Raw genomic sequence first — 6,979 nt, 5'->3', positions numbered from 1 at the left:
CATCCTGGTCACGCAGTCTGTCAACGTGGGCGGTTTCTCCGGTGGGTGGTGGTTGAGCCCGGTAAGGGGTGGGGGAAAGGGCAGCAGTTGGTTGGGGTTGGGGCCGCCTCCGCCTTCGTCGTACGCTCCGGCGGCAGCGGCGGCTCGACCTGTCCGCCCCCGTGCCCCAGAGCTGGGGGGCGAGAAACAGGCCGCGGCCGTTGCAGCCTGGCTGGACTGGCAGCGCATGCGCAGGGGGGCGTGACGTGTGGAACTTCGGGCGCGGAACTGCTTGGTGCTGGCGCCTTCGCCGCACTTCCCAAGGGGCAGGTGCGAGGCCCTGGGCCTGCTTGTTTTCTCCTATATCGCACTGGCCATAAACCTTCCCCGGGGAAGGGTCGCACAGGACCGAGTTCAGTGGGCTGCTAATGCAGCTGCCCCTTGCTTAACGACGTTCTTGAAAAATGTGACTTTCAGCAAATCCAGTTACGTCACAGTAGTTGCCTACTAGTACGTGGCAGCTAACAGAACATTGCATGGCTTGAGTATGTTCTCGACTAGATCGGCGCCGCAATAACGAAACTATGCTAAATGGGATGATGTTAAGTGAGGAGTACCTGTATTGTGGCACTGAGCCTTTAAGGAGTGCTATTCTTCAGGGCCACGGCCGGGCACTGAAATGGAGTTGGTTGCCTTCATCTCTTCCCGTGTCAGACAGTACTAGCCACCCGTGTGTGTGTGTTCATTCATGTGTGCGTGTGAAACCAACCCTGTGTGAATGGGAGAGAGAGAGAACCCTTATGGGAGTCGTTTGGAATAAATTTAACCAGTTCAAGGTTAGTTGAGAGCAAATGCAAAAGCGTCGACACAGGGGAATGTGCCATTTAAATAGATTTGTTTTAAGAACTAGTGATGCCATTGTAACTTTGCATAGGCGGGTACTTGGGTTCTTGGGACATCAGCTGAGTTATTCCCAGGTTACACCGGAGTGATTAGAGCCAGGTTTGATTTGAGAGCGAAATCAGGAGTTTGAAAGAGGTCATGCCCCAAAAGTTAAGTTGCTCCCGTGCTCTTAATTCAGTCAGGATGCCTACGTATGAATTTTTTTCCATCAGTTTAATCTTATGTATTATAATTTGCCATGCATACCATATATGCCACATGCCTTGTGTCCAAATTAATGCTATTGGAGAAACTTAAGAGCTATATGTGCTACAAATTTCAGTCTAAACCAGGGATGGGCAAAATGCAGCCCGCCAGGCCATTCTATGTGGCCCATGGGGCCCCTCAAACATTTAGAAAATTAATATTTATCTGCCCTTGGCTGCCTGTCATGTTGCCAAAATTTAGTAAGCAGCTCACCGCCCAAAATAATTGCCCACCCCTGGTCTAAACAAAAACTGGGAAGCAGGTTAATTAAATGCCTGCCTGGAGCTTTGTGCTGGTGTGGCTTTGTCGCTTCTCATGTGCTTATTTAAAGCTAGCTTGTGTGTCTCTATGCTAGGCTGTAGGGTACAGTGTCTGTGTACTTGTAGTATTGCCATCAAATAGACATTTGTCAGTTTATTTCCAGCTTTGCTTCCTTTCCCTCCCCTTGAAGTGTTAAATCAGGACTCCCAATTCTTCTGTTCATTTGAATTGAGTCAGTATTATTCTGCCCTGTGTGGTCATTTAGAATAGCAGTCTACCAAACAGACTAGTAGTATTTTACACCAGCTTGGCTTGCATGTCAATGATTATACATGATGCAGTAAATGGGGCCAGTTGTGTGTGGTGTTATCATTTTTTTAATTAGTTTTTCTAAATGCCTTTTTCAGACTTGAAATTTTAATGGCAGAGTTCCTATTAATCACGTTCCATAATGACTAGCAAGCAGATAGTAAAATGCGGGGAATAGCCATGCCTAGGGGAGCTGCTTTCCAGGCCCAGGCTCAGCCCAGTTCAGGAGCTTCAAATAGACTGTGCTGCTAGGTCTTAAATATGAAATTATCATGTTGGAAGCTCAAAATTATTGTATTTGCTTAAAAACTATCATACACTGAAAAACCATGCAAATAAGTTTTATTTACTTTCTGTTGCTCACTGTATATCCCTGTGAGTGAGTGAGAACTGGGTCACCAACACTGAATAGTGCATTATTCTTCCTCATTTGAATACTCAAAAGTAGTGCAACCATTTTTGTTTGTGGGCTTTACTGAACCACTTTGGGTTAGAGGTGGGCAGGTAGGAGGTTTCTAGGACCCAGCTGCCACAGCTGCTTGTCCCTGCAGCAGGGCAGAGAGAGAGCACCTACTGCTGAAGCCCCACATCTGTGGGCTGAATCAAACAGCTCCATAGGCTGGGTCCAGCCCACAGGCCATAGGTTGTTCACCCCTGTAATGCTTAATGATAATTATTACATTAATGACACCTGTTTGATGCCCTGTTTGCAGTTTTAAAGAAATAGCAGCCCCAGATGACTTTTTAAAGATGTGTTCAGCAGAATGTATTTCTTTTAAAATGATTGGTGTGATATTTATTTGTTGCTGCAGACTTGATTGAGCTCCCTCTACTGGAAACTTGCCAGACTTCTGGGAGGGAATTGAAACATTGATTCTAGGTCCAGGGCTTACTGAAGCTGTGTAGAATTAAGGCAACATTAGGGTTACCACACATTCCAGTTTTCCCGGACATGTCCTTTTTTTTGGCCTCCTGTTCTCATGTCCAGGTGGGTTTTTAAAATGTGAGCAAATGTCCAGATTTTTACTTTCCCTCCACTTTTCCCGGGCATGAACAGCTTGGATCTGGGAGCAGCAGGCTGATTGGCTGTTGGGGGTCACGTACTCTGTGTGAGCCCTGGCAAGTGTGTGTGCGCGTGCGTGTTCTCTTTTTTGATCCTGGAAATATGGTAACCCTAGCCCTGAATTATGGGCTTCTTAGTATAAAGACTTGATGTCCAAAACCCCTTTGTTATCCTGGTCCAAATGATCAGGTGCTAAAACTAGCATAATTTTTACAAAGATTCATCAACACCTTTTGCATGTTCTCAGGAATTGCATTGAGAGGGAATGGAAGATGTTGGCATCTTGCTTTGGCTGGAGTGAGGCCCAAGCATTGCTGTTGCCAGCTGTACCCATGTCAGTGAGCCCTGTCATGCTGCCGCATGGGGAGGGGCTGATGCAGTGGAGTGAAAGTTCTGGCCTAAAATTTACTTTTTTTTTTTAAGGGTCCTCTGTGTCCAGGTAGACAGGTTTTACTCCTTCTAGATCAGGCTTGTGCTGCAACTCCCATCTTCCTGAGCTCCCTTTTTACACAATCTTCTAGTTTCCTCTGTCATAACATCTCCAGATTAGCCCAGTTAGTTTGATTTCTACCAGGTGACTTTGTTGTGGGAGAATTTTTCTCTTGATAAGCCAGTTCTCCTTAGCAGGGGGCTGCTATTTAGGGTGTTTCTGTTTCAGTTGGGGGGCACTTCAGTTATTCTTTTTGTTATCTCTGTACTAATAGCTGTACAAATAAGTCTTCTTGTCAGTATTGTAGTGTCCAGCTTATTTTATCTAGAATGCAGAAAAAAAACAATAATTTTGCCAGCTCTGCTATACTAGGTTGATTTTATTGGTATGTATGTATGTGTATGTGTATATATATATATATATATATATATATATATATATATATATATAATCAGCAGCAAGGGATGAGGCAACCAGAACTCCTCTGCCAATCTGCAGCAAGGAGTAGGGTCGCTGTTAAATGCCCACTATATATATAGTTGTATTAGCAAGTACTTTCTGGTGGAGATGCTGGCCTATACCAGTACAGTTATTTTTCTTTCCAGATAGGAGTATGGTAGTTTTACCTAGGGACCTAAATTGTAGCAAGACAAAGGGATTTTCATGGCCTGCTTGTGGCATGCAAAGCTGATTTTGTGGGCATTTAACAGCGACCCTGCTCCTTGCTGCAGATTGGCAGAGGAGTTCTGGTTGCCCCATCACTTGCTGCTGATTAGCTGAGGCACAAAACCTGCATAATTAAATGGCAAATTCTGCAGAAATATCATATAAATTACCACATTATTATAAATGTAAGTATTACATTTACATCTAAATTTAAATATATTATGAATATAAATGTATATACAATATGAACTGTAACTTATATTATTTGTAGCATTCTACAAAAAGTTCAGAAATACTAAATGATGCTAACTTTGATAGAAACCATTCACGTTAACTGCTAACATGCAGCATCCACCAGCAGTTGCAGCAGAAGTTTTCTCTCCACAGTGTGAACACTTATCCTTACACTGAGATTCCATGTTGTGCATCTACTGAATTGGCTGGAATTATAAGGCAGCATTAGAAAAGTTGTAGAGTTATGGAAACTGGTCAGAAACAAGAAACAGACTCCCAAAACGCAGTGATAGTCAAAGGCATCTGGCATTCTGTGATAAAGTTCATGTAAGCAGCACATTCGTTGTGCTCTTTCTGCCATCCAGGGATTGATTTAAGAAGCTGTGTGTCAAAACTCAAAAAAGGTACCTGATTTGGGTAAAAAATGTGAACAGCACTAGAAAAAGGAGGCAGCTGTAAAGGAGGCAGCTGTTTTTTTTTAAACTGGTGGTAATGTAGGGGTGGGCAAAATATGGCCCATGGACCAGATCTGCCCCACAGAGGGGCTTTGTGCAGCCAGCAGCAGGTTTCTTGGTTTTGCCTGGCCCAGGCACTGCCAGGTCGTGGAGCGTCCTGCTGCCCCCCTGGGCACGCAGTGGGGCTGAGGTGACTCCGCAGCTGGACTGCCTTTCTAGGCAGCCTACTTAGCGGTGGCTCCTTCCAGCTGCCGCCGTTACTGGCCCCAGCCCTGCAGTACTGGCGGAGACACGCCCATGCAGCCCCAACCCGGCACGCCCCATGCCTGCTCCAGACTCTTGTGTCCAGGCTTAGCAGTGGTGACAGCTGCCAGGCAGAAACTGTTGCTTGGCATGGGGGGAAAAGCAACTCTTCCCTCTTGCTGCTCCTGGGCAGTTCTTGGTGCAGCTGTCCAGAGCCTGCATCCCACTGGGCTGCCCTGTACTGTCACCACTGCTGTCTTGGGCAGCCCAGGGGTGGTGGTGATGGCAGTGGAGCTGCAGGGCAGCCCAGCATACTGCAGGCTCCAGGTGGGTGCACCAAGAACTGCTTGGCAGCAGTCAGGGGGAGGGACCTCTTTTCTCCTGCGCTGAGCAACAGTTTCTGCCCGGCACCACCGCTGCTGCCACTAATGAGCCTGGGCAGATGAGTCCACAGTAGGTACAGGGCGCACTAAGTTGGGGCTGCACACAAGGTTCCCTGCCAGTACTGCAGGGCTGAGGCCAGCTGTGGTGGCAGCCAGAAGCTTCCTCAGCCCCGCTGCATGCCCATGGGGCAGCAGGATGTGCCATGGCCAGGTGGTGTGGAGCAGGTGCAGGGCAGGCTGGGGCTGTGTGCTGTTGGTGATGGCAGGGAGGTGCTGCAGGCCAGGGGCAGGTGCTGACCAGCTCATTGGGGCATGGGCAGAGGGTTCCCATGCACACCCCATCATACCTTCAAACTCTACCCCACACACAATCACACACCCCACAAACACTGCACCCACCTATACCCCACACATCTTCTGGGTGCAAGATGGCAAGCCCCCTTCACAAAAGCAGTACTTTCAGGGACAAGAGGAAGGACTTCTGGTGGCAAAGGTCAGGGGTTAGGGGATTTGGGGTCCTAAAATGATGACCAGGGGGGTTGGGCGCTTGTCAAAGGGCTCAACAGCTGACCAAAACTTGTTAAGTGGCCTTCCAACTGAAATAATTGCCTGCCCCTGTGGTAGTGACTAATTGTACTTGTAGTACTAATTCAACTATGCAGCTGTTGCAAGGAACAGTTCTTGCCTCCACTGGTTTTCAGTTTGATAGTTGTGATGCTATGTCTTCAACCCAATTTATCAAATCCATCAGCTTGTTGTGTTTTTGGTGAATCAAAGCCTGCTGACTTTCAGACCACGTTAGAAGCCCCGTGAACCAGCCCACGTTTTCAGCCGCAAGCCTAACTTGATCTTCAGTGTCGCCCTGTTTTAAGAGATTGTGTAGTTTAAGCATACGCTGTGTTCTGGGTGTGACTTAAAGCTCGTTACACAAAAATTGCTGGTAGTACTTAATATTCCACGTGCCTCTCACCGCAGGGCAGGCAGGGGATGGCTTGGCAGTGGAGCGCAGAACCCAGCATGCAGCGGCAGCTTGCTTCTGCCCTGCACAAAAATTAATGCATGTGGGGCCCATGCATTAATTTGAGTTTTTCTGTAGATAATTTTGAGTTTTTAGCTGTGCAATTAAAATTACAATTAATTGCCAACTAATTTTTTTTTAATCACGCAACTAATTGCGATCAAGTTTTGTAATAATTTGACAGCTCTAATTCTAACAATTCATATTTTGTGGACTGAACATGTGAAGCTATTATCTGGCAAAGCTTGTAGATAACCCTGGCAGAGCTTGTTTGCACACGGGGAAACTGCCAGCATTTGGCACGTGCTTATTCAAGTAGTCCTTTAGTGTTGGGTTATTAATTTTCTCCAGAGGTACGTTGGTGTCTGTGAATGTGTCCCTAGCTCAAGTGTAGCTTTGCTTGTTAAACTGCTTTCAATGGTTCTTTTAAGCATTGAGGACATTGTTGCTTGTTTCTCACTCTGACCTTCACCCCCTGTAGGCTTTTGCTTTATATAAGATTCAGACTCTAACTGCCGATCAATGCTGTTTTTCTTTGATACATCCAGAGTCACGCTGCAAGATGAACGCAACACTTTACCACCAAGGAACTGTATTACATGGTCCTAGCTGAAAGTGTTTTGATTTTTTTGGTCATTTTTTTTGCTTATTTTTGGACTGCAGCATTGCTGCAGTACATCCATCTTCTTAAAAGATGGCACTGAAACACTTTTGCTTTCCTGACTGGCACCTTTGCTTAGTCTGTCACTAGCTTAGCCTCTCAGTAGTTCTCACTCAGATCATGGGCTC

The 6,979-nt window shown here is 46.4% G+C and overlaps 1 protein-coding gene across 1 annotated transcript in view; it reads left to right on the top strand.

Annotated features, from left to right (window-relative positions):
- Position 1: 1 nt before the first annotated feature.
- Positions 2-6,979, top strand: part of ASB3 (ankyrin repeat and SOCS box containing 3) — a 115,313-nt gene continuing 108,335 nt past the window's right edge. The window contains exon 1 of the mRNA XM_014595090.3: positions 2-41. The gene's annotated coding sequence lies outside the window, so the exon portion shown is untranslated. The remainder of the gene's footprint in view (positions 42-6,979) is intronic.

This window comes from Alligator mississippiensis, chromosome 1, assembly GCF_030867095.1.
Source record: "Alligator mississippiensis isolate rAllMis1 chromosome 1, rAllMis1, whole genome shotgun sequence".
In the NCBI taxonomy this organism is placed as follows: domain Eukaryota; kingdom Metazoa; phylum Chordata; order Crocodylia; family Alligatoridae; genus Alligator; species Alligator mississippiensis.
Note: the sequence above shows the minus strand (reverse complement) of the source record. Positions and strands in the feature narration are given on the sequence as shown.